General features: G+C 36.6%; 1 pseudogene; it reads left to right on the top strand.

Moving 5' to 3' along the window:
* Window positions 1–18133: 18133 nt before the first annotated feature.
* Window positions 18134–18690, top strand: LOC115839934 (nucleolar protein 56 pseudogene; annotated as a pseudogene).
* Window positions 18691–18916: the final 226 nt, after the last annotated feature.

Below are 18916 nucleotides of genomic sequence, written 5' to 3'. Positions count from 1 at the left end.
AAATAATAGAAATGAAAACCAGAAGTAGGATTGCCTCTGAGGAACAGGAATTAGGCTTGAGAATAAGTGAAACATGATACTAATTTTCATTAGTGACTTTCTAAAAGTATTTGACTTTTTAAAGTACATACAAATTTGAAAAAGAGAATTATATATATTTTAAAAGAATAAAAAGAAAAATATAATTGACAAAATGATTTGGATATATATTACATATTCAGGAAAAGTTATGACTACAAATAATTCCAGAGGTTTCACCATCACTGGCTAAACCGAAACAATTTGTTGATTAAGGATATAAATATACTCAAAATAAAATTTTTGGTTTTTCTCTTACATATACACACATATGTGCATACTAATTAACGAATAAAATTGTGGATCAACAATAGAACACTGAAAACAAATAGTGAAACTATTCAAACGTTTGAGGCAACTTTTTTTTTTTTTCAATTTGAACTACTGTTTGTAAAGACCATACTTACCAAGGGATTGCTGAAATGAAATGTCTAATTGTCTTCTATATGTATATTTTACATAGTATTTTTTTTTTTTTTTTTGTGGTACGCGGGCCTCTCACTGCTGTGGCCTCTCCCGTTGCGGAGCACAGGCTCCGGACGCGCAGGCTCAGCGGCCATGGCTCACGGGCCCAGCGCTCTGCGGCATGTGGGATTTTCCCGGACCGGGGCACGAACCCATGTCCCCTGCATCGGCAGGCGGACTCTCAACCACTGCGCCACCAGGGAAGCCCATTACATAGTCTTTTCATCAGGCAGAAACTTTCAGTCCTTCCTCCACTCCAAGTCACATGTGTGCCTGTGCAAGCTCGTGCACACACAAACACGCACACACACTCAATCTTATCTAAATTTACCTGCATCTACACATATCCATTGACATTAGAACTTCCATCCTTCATATAGATCCTCTAAGACTTCATTCCTCCAATTATTTTAATCCTCTTTTTTTCTTTCCATTGATTCTTAACACTGAATCCATAACAGGAAATACAAACATGTGTTTTATTAGTCCTACGTCCCCAACAACCTAATGTTAAATCACTATCTTTCCCTTCCCAGTCAGGAAAGGGTGCAAAAAGAATAAAAATCTGAGAGATATCAGAGAGGAAGCAATGACGATCAAGAATTCTCTCAGATTTTTGGTTAATATCTTCTCCATAGGATTACTGGGAAGATTAAAGAAAATCATCTATTTGAACCATTCTGTAGAAGACTAATAAATATTACTATTAGTATTATTTAATTAGGTATATGCATAGTTCAATAATACTAATAATATTTAAAGTATATTAAACTTTGAATAAGAAAGCTCTTCTCATCAATACAGTGATGAAAATATGGATAAAACCTATGTGAGACTCTGTCCATTTCTATTATCTAAACAACCCATAGTTTTCCTCTCAAGTCTAGGTGTGATTGCTGAATGAATAATCAATTAATTACAGAGAAAATGGGGAGTTTTCAAAGCAATGGCCATGGTGCAGAAGAACAAATGCTGGATTTGGAAACAGAAGAAAGGAGTCTAAATCTCTGCTATATCCCGGACTACCTATGTGGTGAGAAGAAATTCAACTAACCTCTTTGGAAATTAACATCCTAAACTCTCAAAAAGGAGTAAGAATCCCTGCATCCCTTCAGAGTTTTGAAAAAATCAAGTGAGAACAGGGTGAAAGGTCTAGGTTGGATGGATGTCCTTGTTCTACTGCATGGGCTCTTTTGCTGATAGAAGATGCTTGGACTCAATCATCTGTTTTTCTCTCAAATTTTTCTTAAATATAAAATTCATAAGTTTAAAAATCTGGGCTCCATTCAAAATTAAGGATCTAAATTCTACTAGCATGATGATACTTTCCCACTTTTTTATTCTTGCCTTAGACAAAAAGGACGCCCCTACAGCCTAGTAAAAAAAATCATCTAACTCCTTGATTGTTTCAGTTGCCTTCAGCAAGGCCTCCCTTTCTTGCACCTCAAAACCCAAGACTGCATGCAGAAGTCAAGAGCAAAGGAGTAAATTCATTTTCTTTTCATTTTCTTTCTTTTTTCCCTAAGGATACTCAAGAGAGGGTTATTCTTTTATTCAGAGAAAATATCTTGGGCCAATAGTGAATAAAAAGATCTTTTCCTGGCTCATATCCACTATTTAGAGGTCTTAATTTCATCTGTTTGGCCTGAATCATTTTTGACTAAAAGTAAAACTTTATGCTTGCTGGCTCTCACGTTCATCTACCCCGGCTCTGAGCATTCAGAGCCTCATAAGCAATTGCTGAAGCTTAGCTGGCACTTCTCAATCCAGGAGGCCATACTTTCATCTGTGAACTTGATCATCAGCTCTTTCTTCCAGAGCTTTTATATTAAAAGGTAGTTAAATAAGTCTTCAGAGCCCTAGCATTGATCCCGGGAGAATTCCACTCTTAATAACTAGCAAGTCAAAGACAAAATTTTTCCCTAAACCTTTTCTCATGTTTAAAAGCTGGTTGCAACTGAATGGCTAAATGCTTCTCCCAATTTCATGATAGCTGCATTTATAGCAGGAACTCATATTGAACCTTGAGACCCTGGCCAAAATAGATTGGCATCTACCTAAAAGCAAAAGACAAATCTACAGGTGTCAGAAACCATACTCCAGTGGAACAACTGCCAATATGAGAGAAATATATACTGCATTTTTGATCAAAAGAACTTCTCTATTTATGGAAGCACAGTAATGATGTAAGCTACTTGAGTCTGTTTCTTCATCTATAAAATACAATTCATAATACCAACCTCAAAGGCAATGGTAACTATAGTTAGATAGATAGATAGATAGATAGATGGGTAGATAGTACCTGGTAGGCTCTCACTAACTGAATTAAATTAATTAATAAATGAAACAATGTAGTGCAGATGACGTATATGAAGAACCACCGTGCCTGCCTAATACATTAGGAAACAAGTATGTTTTATTGCTCATTAATCTGTGTAACAACATACATTAGGTAACTTCTCTTGAATATGTTCTTACATAAAAGAATAGACAGACAGATAGAGACTTAGAAAAGAAATACAGATTAACATTTTTCTTAGCAGAATCTATTACTGCTAAGGTGTCAATCCAGAGTCTTTAGAGCACTAGCTGAGTGATCCCAGTGTTCATGTTCACTTTGAAATGCATTTGTTACTACAGAAACAATATGACCTTTGGAAAAGAAAGGGTTTAATGGTACCCACAAGTACACTGCAAGCTGCAAATATACTCAACATCTCTAAACACCTTATATGTGTACAAGATCATATGGAGGTATTTTAGGATTTTGCATCATGCAAATACATATTTACAACTATCAAAAGATTGGTAAACAACAGAAAACTGCAGAGTTTATTTCAAATGTCACCTCCTCACTGACCTCAGTATCTTCAGTCAGAACTAATGGCTCACACCAGTCAGAATGGCTATCATCAAAAAATCTACAAACAATAAATGCTGGAGAGGGTGTGGAGAAAAGGGAACCCTCTTGCACTGTTGGTGAGAATGTAATTGATACAGCCACTATGGAGAACAGTATGGAGCTTCCTTAAAAAACTAAAAATAGAATTACCATATGACCCAGCAATCCCACTACTGGGCATACACCCTGAGAAAACCATAATTCATAAAGAGTCATGTACCACAATGTTCATAGCAGCTCTATTTACAGTAACCAGGACATGGAAGCAACCTAAGTGTCCATCAACAGATGAATGGATAAAGAAGATGTGGCACATATATACAATGGAATATTACTCAGCCATAAAAAGAAATGAAATTGAGTTATTTGCAGTGAGGTGGATGGACCTAGAATCTGTCATACAGAGTGAAGTAAGTCAGAAAGAGAAAAACGAATACCATATGCTAACACATATATATGGAATCTAAAAAAAAAAAAGAAAATGGTTACGAAGAACCTGGGGGCAGGACAGGAATAAAGACGCAGATGTACAGAATGGACTTGAGGACACACAGAGGGGGAAGAGTAAGCTGGGACAAAGTGAGAGAGTGGCAATGGACTTAGATATACTACCAAATGTAAAATAGATACCTAGTGGGAAGCAGCCACATAGCACAGGGAGATCAGCTCGGTGCTTCGTGACCACCTAGAGGGGTGGGATACGTAGGGTGGGAGGGAGGACATATGGGGATATATGTATATGTATAGCTGATTCATTGTGTTATAAAGCAGAAACTAACACACCATTGTAAAGTAATTATACTTCAATAAAGATTTTTTAAAAAAAGAACTAATTGCTCTATCCTTGGTGATTTATAGCACTTAGAGAATAATTCAAACATGGCATCTGTTGGTATAACTATTTGTAGTCATGAATGCTTCCCTCAATAAATGGTTAAAAGCCAAGGGCTCTAATTAATTTACATTTTTCTACAGTCTATGAGGTTATTAATGGAAGTCTTAGGTCAAATTATTTATGTAATACATATTACTTGAATTTTAGTAAGTACACAACCATTCTTTTAATGCCATCATTACGTTAGTTCCTGTTAAACTATTGTTTTATTCAATGTGTCAGTGTTCATGGTTGGCCTTTAGCTCATTTTATTCTCTAGATTTTGTTTCTTTTTTTGTAAATATCAGGTTTATTGAGATATAACATATATAGCAAAAATTACTCTTTCTTTAGATGTACAGTCTTAATCACCACCACGTGGGCAAAATTGCCCTTGTACCCCTTTGTAATCAATGTTCTCAGCCCAACCCAAGCAACTGAAAACATCTATTTCTACCTCTAGTGTTGCACTGTAAGAATGTCATACAAACAAAATCATGCAGTATGTAGTCTTTGTCAGGCTTCTTTTACTTGAAATACACCTTTAAGATTTGTTCTTCTATATGTATCAGAAGTTAACGTCTTTTGAGTGCTCACGTACTCCATTGTGTGGATGCACTATGATTTTATCTGTTCACCAGTCAACAGACATCTAAATTATTTCTGATTTTGGACCATTACAAATAAAACTGCAACAAAAATTCAGGTACAAGTCTTTGTGTAGTCATACCTTTTAATTTCCATTAAATAAATATCTAAAAATGGGATTCCTGATTCAAAAGGTGTACCCTTAATGTTATAAGAAGCTGACAAACTGGTTTCCAAGTTGGGTGTACTATTTTGCTTTCCTGCTAGCAATGTATTTGGGTCCCAGTTACTCTACATCCTCATAAAAGCTTGGCTTTGTTATTTTGAAAAAATGTTAACCATTCTAATAGATGCATATTTGTATTAGTTTGCTAAGGCTGCCATAACAAAATACCAGTTGGCTGAATTAAACAACAGAAATGTATTTTCTCATGGTTTTGGAGGCTGGAAGTACAAGATGGAAGAATTACCAGGTGTTTCTTGTGAGGCCTCTCACCTTGGCTTGCAGGTAGCTGCCTTCTTGTGACCTCACAAGGTCTTTCCTCTGTGCGTTCACACCACAAATGTCTCTTTGTATGTCTAAATGTCCTCTTCTTATAAGGACACCAGTTACATTAGATTAGGGGCAACCCTAACGGCCTCATTTTAACTTAACCATCTCTTTAAAGGCCCTACCTCCAAATACAGTCACATTTTTAGTATTAGGGGTTAGAGCTTCAACACGAATTTAAGAGAGCACAGTTCAGCTCATAACATACAAATATCATACTGTGGTTTCCTGATGGATACTGTCATTGAGCATCTTTTCAAGTAACTGCATTGCTACCCACAGCTATATTTTAGTGAAATGGGTATTCAGATCTTTAATAAAAAGTTGTATTGATATTTTGGTTTTCTTATTATTGATCTGTGAGAGTTCTTTATGTATTCTTGATAAAAGTACTTGATCAGATGTGTTTGTTTTGCAAAAAATTTACCTGTATGAGTGGCTTGTTTATTCATAAACTTTACATTATTGTCCAATAAACAGAAGCTTTTAATTTTCATGAAGTTCTATTTATCATTTTTTCTTTTATAGCTAATGTTTTTATAGCTTATGATTTTATGTGTAAACCTTTGTTTAGTCACAAAATTTTTTCTTCTACACTTTCTCTGAAAAGTTTTATAGTTTTTATAGTTTTACATTTTACAGGTAAACCTATGGTTCATTTTGAGCTTATTTTTCATGGGTTGAAGTTCATACTCAAACAACTGATGTCCAGTTGTTCACTTGTTAAAGACTATCTTTTTTCTACTGAATTATTTTGACAACTTGGTCAAAATCAATTAACTAACCATATATTTGTGAGTCTATGTCTGGACTTCCTATGTTACACTGATCTACACATCTGTCCTTTTTCCAATAACACATTGTCTTAATTACTGTAGCTTTACATTAAGCTTTGAAAATCAAGTGGTAGGTCTTCCAACTGTGTTCCTATTTTTCAAAATTGCTTGATTGTTTTAGGTGTTTTGCATTAATATAAAAACTGCAGAATCAGCTTGTCAATTTCATAAGAAAAAAGCCTCCTGGAATTTTGATTGGCATTGCATTTAATAGGTAGATCCATTTTAGAAGGCCCAGTATCATAACAATATTGAGTCTTTTGAAACATGAGCATGTTGTAGATATTCAATTTTTTGTGTGCCCTTTGTTTTCTATCACAGTATTTTCTAGTTTTTAGCATGCGATTATTGCATGTATTGTGTTTGATGTATCCCTAAGTATATCATGGTTTTGATGCTATTGTAATCAACATTGATATTTTAATTTCAATGCCCACTTCTTCATTTCTAGTAGTATATAGAAACACAATGGATTTCTGTTGACCTCATATACTGAGACCATGATAAAAATCACTTACAGGTTCCGTAGCTTTATTTACAAATTCTTTGGGGTTTCCTATGTAGAAATCATGCCATCAGCAAATAAAAATCATTTCACTTCTTTTATAATTTGTATGCCTCTTACTTCTTTATCTTGCACCATTTCACCATTAAAGACCTCCACTTCATACCTGGAGTTACAAAAGCAAAGATTCCTACGTTGTTTCCCATCTAAGTGGGGGAAACAGTCAGTCATTCTCTCACTACTAAGTATATTGACTACAGTTTTCTCCTATCAAGTCAAAGACATTTTCTTCTATTCCTAGTCTGCTAGCAGTTTTTACTGCATATAGATGTTGGACCTTATCCAATCCTTTTTATGTACCTATTGAGAGTCTCTGTGTCTACAGACTTCTACATAGTATCATTGTAGAAATTAGCAAAAGTTTCCTGACTCTCCCTCAGCGTTAGATTTTTTGTTTTGTTTTGTTTTTTGGCTTCATCTTTTCCCCAATGGCAATGGATTTTGGTGTCTTGGGATAGGGTTTTCTATCTCTCCTCCAGAAGCAGGTAGACAGAGGAAAATGGATTTCTATTCCTTCCCCAGTGGTTTACGCTTTTATTTTATACAAGAAAGTAAGGAATACGGAGTAAGTAGGCCTCTTTTTCTGTTCCCCTCCTCTCTCAGGCACCAATCACTTCTTTCATGCCCACCCAGAGAGAAGCACTCTCTCTGCTCTGTCCCTAATCTTTAATGTGATTTTGAGACAGGCTGGTACCCGGCGGGACCTGGTACCCTTTGCTGCAGTGCTTACACCTGGACAAACGTCTCATCTCCTGAAGTAACAGAATACAAAGAAACTATAAGGGACTAAATTTAACTGCAGACATGTGTAGTTGGGGCAAATTATGAACAACAAGGTATAAAAAGACCAAACACTCAACTGCCACTTCTGAGGTGTCGGGAGAAAAAAGCAGGGTACTGCTCATGATGCCTGCACACAGCAGCCCCAAGGGCATGGGCAGACCACTTAACCCACTCCTCTGTCATGACCACTGGACCCACCCCAACCCTCACCCCATTTAAGGCACCAGTTCACTCCTCCTCAGGGAGCGAGCAAGGGAACCTGTTACTTGTTTTCGCTCCCTCATGCTGCAGCAGGAGTCCCAATAATGCCTTCCCTGAATTTCTTGTCTGGCATCTTTTCAATTTCTATTGATTAAGAAGTCCAAGAATCCTGATAGGTAACAGTTTCCCAGGGGAGGTCTGTGGAGAAAAGCTTGAAAGTGATTATGAGTTTCCCCTCTGCTATTCAAAATTAACACTAGCCCACACCTGGCCTTTAAGAATTCATTAAAAATTTCAGTTGATTTCTTGTTACCCCCTTGTATGGTGGATGCATCTTTCTCTGTGATCTGCCAAAGGTGATAATGTGCTCCCATCTCTCATGGAGGGGCTACTCCCTCTTTGTCCTTTGATTTCCTTGCAATTTGAGTTCTCTGATGGACTCAAGAAAACATTAGATTTTGTAGATTTTCCATCTTTTCCTCATTGTTGTGGGAGCAATGTTTTTTTTCCTTTTCTTTGGGGGGGGGGTTGTTTACTCTTTTGTTTTTGCAGTTTTCTACATCCTAAGCAGGAGTGGAACTTTCAACAACAACCTTTTAAAAATTAGCTACATTGTTGAAAAAAATAAATTATTAACATTTTAATTTTCAAATTAAAAATTAACAGTAGAATAAAGTAAAATATTACTGTGAAGAAGAGAATTTTAAAAACTCATATTGCTATTCCAATTGCCAAGAAAACAACCATTAAAGAAATAAACCATTAGTTTAAGAGAAGGGATAAAACAAATAACCTACTAATTTACTGTCCTTGATAATGAATTCATCTTTAACTCTGACAAAAATTTATGGTACACAGGTAAAACATAACAATGTGATTTCTCTTAGCATTTTTTGATAACATATGTATCAAACAATAGAAATAAAATTCTCTCCCCATTGAGAAATACTTATTATAATATATACTAAGTCCTAGGGCTTCAGACTTAAATTTCTTCTTAAGACACCTAGAGAATAATTATGAAAATATAAAAGAAAAAATTTCCAAAAGATCTGAACCAAAATAAGATCAAGGCTTATTTCTGGGCACAGAAGAGTTATTTCTTACCTACTTTGATTCGTAACATAAACAGCATTGTCGCATAAAAAATAAATCCACCTGCTGGCTTGTAACAAGTAAACAAAAAATAAATTAAGGGATTTATCAAAAACTATATAGACTCCTAATTCTAGAAAAAGCACAGCCCACTTTTATGGGAAGATTTGGATATTTCTTATGAGTATTATATAAACAATATTTCATGCTGTTGAACAGTTTTGCTCCAATACTCTACAATTTTAAACTAAGAAGGAAAAACAAAATGTAATGAATCAAACCTCAGGAAAACGATATTCATTTTAAACCAACTTCTATTTTACAAATTTTGAAGGAGAAATTTTAATAGTATCTGAATTTTCCTTAATTTATCAGTTAATCAAAATCTACCTGTTCTTGAGTTCAGTTTAGTTCACTTGTTTGATATTTATTTTGCACATTTTACAGGCATTATGTTAATCTAGCTTATTCACTTTAGCATCTATGAGTCTAACACACTTTTTATCCACTGGGACCTCCAATAATTAACCATACCATTTTTAATACCATATTTTAAGTGTCCTTCATTACCTGTATGTCCTCATTCCCCTCTTTACTAGTTTAAATTCCAAAGCCCATCACACTTTGCACACATACATAATTCTTTGCCTCTGTATTATATTGACTTCACAAAATCTGAACCCAGCTAAACCCAACTCTAACTCCTTCTCTCCTGTGCCTAAGCAGTTGTTTACAGCTAGAGAAAACCAGAGAACCCTGCTGGCTGGTCTCACTTTAAATTTACAACAAGAGATCTTAAGTGGGCCCTCAGCATTGCCCAGCTATGAAATCATCTTGTGTTAATTTCACAATTTACTCTCTATTCTCTGACATGGTTTTTTAATAACTTTTTTCTTCTCAAGACTCTAAACCCTCTTCCCCACTGCTCATTCTAAGCTTCCTTGTCTCTAAGAAAAATAGAATTATAAGAAAACTAGGTAAGTTAGTAACTTCGAGAGTAGCAGACAGCCTAGATTTATATCCTTGTATTCTGCCCTTTCCTTCTGCTCAATTGAGTCTAACTGATGCTTCTAGCTAAGTCCAACCCTTCCATGTACACACTGAATCCTTTCCACTTGCCTCAGTGACAATGCCCCTGCAATTTCCCCATCCCTCCTAAATCATAAATTTAGTCCTATGTTCTAGACTGTTTCCATCACCAGACAAATATGCTGTGATATCTCCTAGACTAAGAATAGAAACATGATTAACTTACTGAAATACCACTTTGTCCTGCAATTACTGTCCCATTTCTCTTGCTTGTGTTAATAGAAAAACCACTCCCAAGTTTCAGACTCCAATATCCATCTACTCGTCTTTCCCATTAATATGCTATAGGCATTCCAAACTCAACTTGGCCACTAAACTCTTGGTTTTTCTTGTTTCATATTTCAGTAAATTGCACCATCATTTACTAATTACTTTGGCCATAAATTAAGATTCATCTTTGATCCTGGTCTTTCTTTCATACTTCACGTTATATCTTCACACCTTGCAGCAAATTCTATTTTCTCTTCCATCAATATTTGTCTCAACCGAATTCTTTCATGACCTTTACTGCCAACATTCTAGACCTAGCTATCATGAAATCCTGCCTAAGTTAATGCAATAGCTTACTAAGTGATCTCCCTACTTCCACACTTGCCTATTATGCTTATTATTCACACAGAAGCAAGAGTGTTATTTTTTAAATATGGATTAAAAACTTTATACTCTCCCCTATGTACGCAAACTACAATGGCTTTCAATTATACTTAGAATAAAATAAAAATTCCTTACTAAGTATTAAGAGGGCATTACTATGTTACTTCACCTAAATCATTTCCTTTGCCCTATTCATTATAGTATGGACACACTAGTCTACTTGCTGTTTTCAAATACACCAAGCTTGGTCACACCTCATGGCTTTTGTACTTGTGTTTTCTTGTTCTTTTATTCCAGATCTTCACACATTTTGATTCTTCATTTCAATTAAGTCTCTCATCAAATATCACTACCTTAGCAAGGTGTGGGATTACTTCACATAAAATAGTACACTTCTGTAACGCTTTATCATACTCTGCTTTACTCCTTTGTAGTTGTTATCACTCCCTGACATGGTATCCCCTATTTATATATTTGTTTACTGGCAGTCCAACACAATATGCACTCCATGAAGAGAGGCACTTTTTTTGTCCTGTACACCATTGTATCACCACAACAAAGGTTAATGCTTGACACATTAGGTGTTTATAAATATTTGTGGAATAAATAAATAGTTTCTTAGGACTAATAAAAATTAGTGGCTTGAGATAACAGAAATTTATTCTCTCATCACTCAGGAGGCCAGAAGTTTGAAATAATGGTGTCAGCAGGGTTGGTTCCTTCTTAGGGGTTCATCTGTCTCATGCCTTTCTCCTGGCTTCTGGTGGTTGCCAGCCAATCCTTGATGTTCCGTGCCCTATAGACATATCTCTCCAATCTCTCCCTCCATCTTCATATGGTATTCTCTGTGTTTCTTCACATTGTCTTCCCCTACGCATGTCGCTTTGACCAATGTTCCTCTTATAAGTACACCAATCATCAGATTAAACACCTTAATCCTGTATGACCTCAATTTAATTACATCTGCAAAAATTCTATTTCTAAATTAGACCCAAATTCTGAGGTTCTGAGTGAACATGAATTTGGTGGGAGAGATGGGACATAATTTAACTCAGTGCAACTACAATTGTATCAAATCATAAAGATTAAAAATTTTCAATTCATATCAGAATAATTTCAGAATATAATGTGGATGCTATATAACGTGGATGCTATGTCTTATCATTATTAAAAATCCTGGCAAAGAGTTAAAAGATTTGAGTGATCCTGTTATGTGCCTTTTCAACCCTCATTCTTCCATTCAAATACTTGTTCTTTTATTTTAAAAACATATTGTTGTGTGTTTCTATATTACATATATTATGCTAAGTAATGGAGACACAGTAATTAGCAAGATAAGATGGTGTCTGCTCTCAGGAGGTTGACAATCTATTTGAGTTAAAGTGTTATTTTTCTTCAGGACATCTGCTATCACCTGAAATCTTTAGCTGATATCAGTCAAGTTTGCATTAGTAAATGGTAAATTGGACCCTCCAACTGAGTAATACGAGGGAAGTTTAATAAAAGAACAATTTTAAAAGTTTTAAGGCAGGTTTTAGAATAGTGATCAAGAAAAACACAGTACCACAGGGATAGTAATAACAGAGATCATTTACCATCCTTAGACCTGAGGGGCAAAGAGGAGAGAAAGGATAAAAAGGAGGATGCTTAGATAGTATCTCTGTATCTAGAAGACAGTTTCAGATTATAACTTCAGTTCTATATGTTCATTTTTTAGGAAATGCCTGAGTTATTGTGGACAAATTTCTGTCTTTATTTTACAATACCTAAGCTTTTTTAAATGCCTTGAAGAAGCAGCATATAACAAAAAGTAGAACTAGTGATCTAACCAACTTATGAATATCTTTTTGTTATATATAATAAAAAAGACGAACCTTAAATATGGAATTGTTAAATCATCTCTGAAGCAATATGAATCAAGATTTTTTCATTGTGATTGTGGCAGAAGGAACTGTAAAGGAAAGGATGTATGCAGCTGTGTTCATGTTTACATTTTGATTATAACAACTGGTATATGTGTGAATTTCTTTTGGCCATACCATAGGAATAGATTTTTAAATAATTAAATGGCAACATATCTCTCACTAGTATTTGAATAGTATGAATTTTAGAAACATCTAGAAGCATTATGCTTATTGGACTTTATTGCTCTGGGACTCATTTTAAATTGCACATTAAGAGAATACAGTATTTTAATTGTAACTTAGTCAAAATCTATCCGGAGGTCTGTTATCATTTTGTCTTTTAAGCAAATTTTCTCCCAAAAAGGCTGGATTATATTTCTTTTCTGATTGTTATAGTGTAGTGTATTCTTCTTATTATTTTTAATTAATTTATTTTTTATTTTATTTTATTTATTTTTGGCTGTGTTGGGTGTTCGTTGCTGCTCACAGGCTTTCTCTAGTTGCAGCGAGCAGGGGCTACTCTTCGTTGCAGTGCGTGGGTTTCTTGTTGCAGTGGCTTCTCTTGTTGCAGATCACGGGCTCTAGACGCACAGGCTTCAGTAGCTGTGGATCGCGGGCTCCAGAGCGCAGGCTCAGTAGTTGTGGTGCACGGGCTTAGTGGCTCTGCGGCATGTGGGATCTTCCTGGACCAGGGCTTGAACCCATGTCCCCTGCTTTGGCAGGCAGATTCTTAACCACTGCACCACCAGGGAAGCCCCATGTAGTGTATTCTTGATAATCAAACTACTCATGACTTTGGGACTTTGAATTGTTAAATATTCATGATGTGAAAAAAAATCGTGATATATACTGCACTATTACATTAAAAATGTATGCTTCACTGTGTATTGTGTATACACACCAAAGGACCACATGAAAATATAGAGATACCATTAGCGACTAGACAAATACATCAATATATAGACTGCTTGTAATCATGGATGATTTTGTGTTCTTGGCTCCTTGTGCTTCTCAGTTTTCCATAACATGTATATATACTTTTTAAAGTTGTGGGAAAAAGCATTATTAAAGTCAAGATAAGCAGTGCTTAAGACAAATGAGCAGACTCTTGAGGTAATATAATAGTATGGACTACAAGGGGAAGTTGGGATAAACAAAATATTTTTGGTACAACATGGTGACCAACTGTGGAATGGTAATGTCCCAAATAGAAAAGAAGATAAGAAATACTTGAAACTGCAACTGTGATATTATATATTTTCTAAAATTTTTGCCACCTTTTCTCACAATCCTGCTGACAATGGGCCACCCAAATTCCGTCCCTCACCATTTCATACATTATCAGGTGAAGAGTAATTCACTAGGCTCACTGCCACCATTCCCAACTCATCACTTCAATGTAAGTTGAAACTCTTCATGGCAATATGGGAGCAAGCTCCATCACTGTGCCAGTTAAAGCACTTGGGCCTGGGTCTGTCTCAAACCCAGGGTTTGATATTCCCGTGCCTATTTCTCTTATGCTCATGTGTCTCATCCTAAGGTACCCAGGCTATGGTACCACACTTCAAAAGGTGGTATTGCACAAAGGAGAACTGAGACTTCAGTACCAGGTTACTTGGGTTTAAATACATCAAATGAGAATATATATAGTATAATGATACTGAATGTGCATATATGTACATACACATACACACACACACACACACGTGTGTATATTGTATAATAATCCTACAACAAAGATTATATATAGATAGACAGATACAATAATTCTACAACAAAGATTATAAATCCTATAAATAATATATAGTCAAAAGTGCCCTGGCATGCAGACATTATTTATGGCCATTTCCAACAAAGCATTATGATAAAGTAATTATTAGTATTTCTTTCTCTTAGTCCAATAATATAAAAAGCATTCCCACATGTGTTTTCACATGTGCCAGCCTCTCTAAGACATAATTAGGCTAGGCATTGTTATGTACTTTTGCAGAGGGCAGATATTGACTAAGACACAGAGTTTATCCAAAGACACAGTTAGTAATAGTTAGAAGCTAATTCCCCATCTCTTAGAACAGCATTCCTTGAATACAACCATTTTCTCCTTTAGTTTTATACTGAGGATGTTTGCTAAGTACTAACATACGTAGAAATACTGGCCCCTCAGAAACCCAAAGCAGACGTCAGCAGTCCTTGCTCATGCACCTCCCCAATCCTCCAAATATCCCTAAAGGAAATTACTGTCAGTTTACCCAAGATATCAAGTAATAGAAAATCTGTTTGCCACCCATAACCTTGAGCAGGTGTCGGCCAACATTTTCTTAAAAGAGCCAGTTAGTAAATATTTTTGAATTTGCAGTGAGAACTAGTCACGTCTGCCTTTGCAGTATGAAAGCAGCCATAGGTAATATGTGAATGAGACATGTGAAGGAATTAGCAAGACCAGATATGGCTGGCAAGGAGCTAGATATGGGTCCCCATCCCCAGATGACCTCTGAGGAAACTTTCCAAAACCAATATTCCATGATTATGTCTACCTGCTAAAAGACACAAAACTTGCATAACGGGCCTCTGTTTGGCCCATCATTGCCATGGTGATAAACATTACTCAGAGGACAGTTTTTCATTTATAAGAATTTAAATGAACTGAAATCATTTACAAATCATGCTTTGCAAGTAACAGAAACCTCAAATAAAACTGGCTTAAATCATAACGTACCTGACTGAACAGACAAGAGGTAGATCTGTCTAATTTCAGGACAGGATAGTTCAAGAATAAAAGAATTGTGGTCAAATAAAGAAATAAAGCAAGTAAAGAATTAAATCAGAAAGGAATAATATGAACTGTATTTCTGCCACAAAAGAGAAATTTATCCTCTAAAGATGTACCACAATGAAGGAAAAATGTAAGCGCTATATTGCTATTACATTTATGGTGGTCAAGTCTTTTCTCATTAAGAAATACGTCTACACAACCAGACTGCTTGGCTGAACTGTTTACCATCATGTCTCTTCAAAAATTTCTAGGCAAATGGGATCAAAATGTTCTATATTATTTACCCATTGAGGCAAGAGTGATCAACTTAGCAACAACCCCTGCTCTTCCTTTGAAAGCCTGACATTTTTGTAGACTATGTGTTGAGATGGAAAAAACATCTGTGATAAAATTCCAAGTCTAAATAACAAGACAGAAAAATACAGCATCATCCCAAATTTGTGTGTGTATGTATACATCTAAAGGTATACATACAGACAGATGCAAATACAAATTGACTTCTTTCACAGGCATCCTCCCTCTCCCTAAAACGTACCTTGATCCTCAATTGGGAAATTCACCTCTTCCCTATTATCAAGAATGTGGGGCTTCCCTGGTGGCGCAGTGGTTGAGAGTCCGCCTGCCGATGCAGGGGACACGGGTTCGTGCCCCGGTCCGGGAAGATCCCACATGCCGCGGAGCGGCTGGGCCCGTGAGCCATGGCCGCTGAGCCTACGCATCCGGACCCTGTGCTCCGCAACAGGAGAGGCCACAACGGTGAGAGGCCCACGTACCGCAAAAAAAAAAAATGTGGTCTCAGAGGGATGAATTCCTAGTGCTAGATCCTGATTGGCTTCATTCCTTAGTTCAAAATATTTCTTTCACAAATGGTCATTTAGGTTATAATAGATGAGATGAGAGAAAATGTTTATTGAGACTTCTGGAGAGAAAGGAGTTTTTTTCTTCGTCATTGTCTTGGTTTTTACTGTTTTTTGTTTGTTTTAGAGTGCTACCATATGAAACTCTTTTGCACTTGACTTAAACAGGAAAGAATGAAGGCTGAGGAAACAATAGCATACATTCTCTAAAAATAAAGGTAGGACTGTCCTGTAAAAACAAAGCTGAGAAGAGGAGATAGGAAAGCAGAGTCCTGGCCACAGTTCTTTTATTCTTGAATCAATCCAAGCCTGAAATTCAACAGATCTCTTATTTGTTCAGTTAATAAGCCAGACAATTTTCCTTATTATTTAAGCAAGCTTAATTTTAGGTTTTTGTTACTTACAAAGTATGATTTGCAAAAATTCACTGTTTACATTCTCAAAATACCAATGACAACATTGTGCCAATTAGCATAAATGGATTTTTGGTGCATATTTGATTGTTTTGTGAAGTGTGTCTCTTATTCCATGTAGGAAATGCAATGTGCAAACATCTGTTTCCCTGGATTTCCTGAGCATATGTACATTTCAGACCAATTACTGCACTTGAATTATTTTACCATAGGCTGTAGTTGTGTTTATTTAAAAGCATAAATACCAAGGTAGTGCTATTCTAGTCTTGATACAGGTTATTTTATAAGGCTGAAAACTTCATCTTTCTTTTCTTAAATAATGATGATAATAAAGAGTGTATGTCAGTCTCTGTGAGATTTTCAGTAAAATCAGTGCCTTCCAATTATTTTGAAGTGCAGGAAACTGAATTTATGAAATATTTATGAGAAATCACATCATGTCTACAGCAGTTCTCAGCTGTGACTACAGCATACGGTTTATAAATTGAAACAGGTGTGGGAGAACAGGTGGTCACAGCCAAGCCAGGGAAGCTTTGGAATTTACTGTGGGGAAGCAACAGGATAAAATACCACCATTGGCATTGAAGGCAACTTGCTGATTTGATGGCAGAACCCAAAAGATGTTCACAGGGGCAAATACATATGACAGCACTTGAGATGAAAGTGTTCACCTACTGAAATCCCACATATGGAAGTTGGGAAGCAGTCAGTGTCATTTTCCATGGAGAGTGAATGCAGGTGAATCTTCACATTGAATCTGACTAGTTTGGAAGTTAACTACATTAAGAGAAAAAATAAGGGCTCAAATAAGGGCTAGAGCCACTTTCACCTGTGTTATCTACATTTTTTCTAAGGATAATGCCATATATCCTGTCCTATATCCACAAACTCCAAGCATCAGAAAAGTACTCAGAGGGGGTAGGCATAATGTCCTGCTGTTATTTCAGCAAATACCTTTAAAATAAGCCACCTTAAAATCTCATGTTGTTTACAGAATAAAGGTAACAGAAGATAGTATTAATGATTTTTAAACCTCCTCCCCACCTCACTGCCAGTACCTTAGTCTATATTCAGTCACAGCTTAGGAGTCCCTACGAAATGAAAGGACCTGAGACACAAGAGCTAAGAGTGTTTCTAGATTAATTTGCAATGAGCATCTGTACTTACATTTAAATATGAGTATTTGTCATCTTCTAGAGATTCACAAAGTTTCAAATAAAATATTTTATGGAGTTATATTTTAAAAGTAACCCTAGTGATGGCCAGACCTGGTGTCTGAGTGATTCCCTAGGCCCAGCAAAGCAACGAAGTTTCCGGAGCCCTGGAGACAAGGGATAACACCCCAAAATATGGACCCATTTTCCATGCTACCTTCATTGGCCCAGCAGCTGCCGAGAACAAAGGTCACATCTCCCAATACCTGGCAAACAAATGCAGTATTGCCTCACAGACTGATTGCTTCTCTGAGGTACCCACCAGTGTATCTGGGAAGAAGCTTCAAGACAAGTTGAGGAGTGGCGGTCTTTCTATGAGACTGGAGAGATTCCACAAAAGAATATGGGTGTCATGAAGGAGGCAATGGTTCAGGCAGAGGAAGTGGCTGCTGAGATTACTAGGAAGCTAGAGAAACAGGAGAAGAAACCCTTGAGGAAGGAAAAGAAACGGCTGGCTGCAATTGCCCTGCCATCTTCAGAAGACATCAGGAGTACTCGGGAGGACAGTGGGGAGACAAGTGCAAGACCCCAAAACAAGAAAAAGCAAAAGCCCCAGGAGTCTCCTTAGGAGAATGGAATGGAAGACCCATCTGTCTCCTCCAAACCCAAGAAAAAGAAATCTTTTTCCAAGGAGGAGCTGGTTAGTAGTGATCTTGAAGAGACAGCTGGAAGTGGAAGTCTTCCCAAGAGGAAGAAATATTTCCCCAAAGAGGAACTAGTTAGTGACCCGGAAGAGTCAGGAAACAAGAGTGCCCCAAGAAAAAGAGGAAATTCTCTTCCAAGGAGGAGCCACTCAGCAGTGGACCTGAAGAGGCTGCTGCCTGCAAGAGCAGCGGCTCCCAGAAAAAGAAAACGCTCCGAAAGCTATCCCAGCAAAATGAGAATGGACATTTCCCTGGTGGGGCGTAACTTGCAGAGATATTTCCCAACCCATCCCCTGTAGTCCAATAAAAACAAAAGCAAATTCACAAGGGAAAAAAAAAGACCCCTTACAAAATATCGAGAGAAACTCATCTTCCTTATCCTTGTTCTTGTCTACATTCTGACATGTACTCAAACGAGAACGGACACCACTACCTCAAAAAGCTGTGCAAAACCTCAGGTAAACTGAACTACCCTTCTTTAATTCTCTAAA

Source organism: Globicephala melas, chromosome 5 (genome assembly GCF_963455315.2).
Source record: "Globicephala melas chromosome 5, mGloMel1.2, whole genome shotgun sequence".
In the NCBI taxonomy this organism is placed as follows: domain Eukaryota; kingdom Metazoa; phylum Chordata; class Mammalia; order Artiodactyla; family Delphinidae; genus Globicephala; species Globicephala melas.
The sequence above is the reverse complement of the archived record's forward strand: the minus strand, read 5'-3'. Positions and strand labels throughout refer to the sequence as shown.